Below are 1,026 nucleotides of genomic sequence, written 5' to 3'. Positions count from 1 at the left end.
CCCTAGTGGCTCTAATTTCCTGCCTCACGCTGGGAAACGAGCTGAGTCGCTGGGCCTCTCCGTTAGGCTTAGCTCTGCAGCTCGGACATCATCTTTACACTCAGCTGTTCCTGGGCATAATGCTCCACACAATGACCCTGCAGAGCCCAAAGCCTGCCTGCCTGCTGTCACTCACCTGGAGGTTGCAGGGTGCTGTGCCTCTTGGCTGGACCTGCTGCTGCTAGCTGTCACTTGCAAGACACTGAGAGGCCACCTGCTTGGAACTGCAGGCAACAAACACAAACGAGAAAAAAGGAAGGAAGAAAGGATTCTTTCATGTCACAGGCTTTCACAGGCTTCATTAAAACACATTCTGCTGTGGAGCACAGCTGCAAGCATTTCACCTGGGCAAAAAACGGGTGGAGCCTGGCTCCAGCCCTCCCCACCCTCGTTTAAGGGCTGCCTGTCTAAGGGGAGAATCTCTACTGGGAGATCTGCTCTGTGCTCATACTTTCTGAGTCCTGTTCTTCAGAAAGGGCTCTTTGTTACTAGCTTGAGTCCTTCCCCACTCATAGGAAAATTAAAACACAAGAAAGCGCTGGATCAGCTACTGCCTTTCACTACAGTTACCATTTAGGTTATGGATCAAGGTTGAACTGTACAGAGGGAGTGCAGCCAAGCTCTGGCTGTGCCAAGCCTCCCACATGCCCGGGCCCCAAAGCAGCCCCAACTGTGCCTGGTCCTCCTCCATCCTGGGCCCAAAGCAGCCCCAACTGTGCCTGGTCCTCCTCCATCCTGGGACCACAGGCAGCCCCAACTGTGCCAGGTCCTCCTCCATCCTAGGCCCCAAGGCACAGGCTGTGCCTGGGCTCCCTTTCGTCTGGGCCCAGACAAGGCCTCAACTGTGCTGCTCCAGCCCGGGCCCCAAATCTGCCCCATCTGTGCCAGGCCCCACTCCAGCCCAGGCCAAAAGCAGCCCCAACTGTGCCTGCTCCTCCTCCATCCTGGGCCCCAAAGCAGCCCCAACTGTGCCTGGCCCCCTCCATC

Source organism: Gallus gallus, chromosome 18, assembly GCF_016699485.2.
Source record: "Gallus gallus isolate bGalGal1 chromosome 18, bGalGal1.mat.broiler.GRCg7b, whole genome shotgun sequence".
In the NCBI taxonomy this organism is placed as follows: Eukaryota; Metazoa; Chordata; class Aves; order Galliformes; family Phasianidae; genus Gallus; species Gallus gallus.
This window is presented reverse-complemented; position numbering follows the sequence as displayed.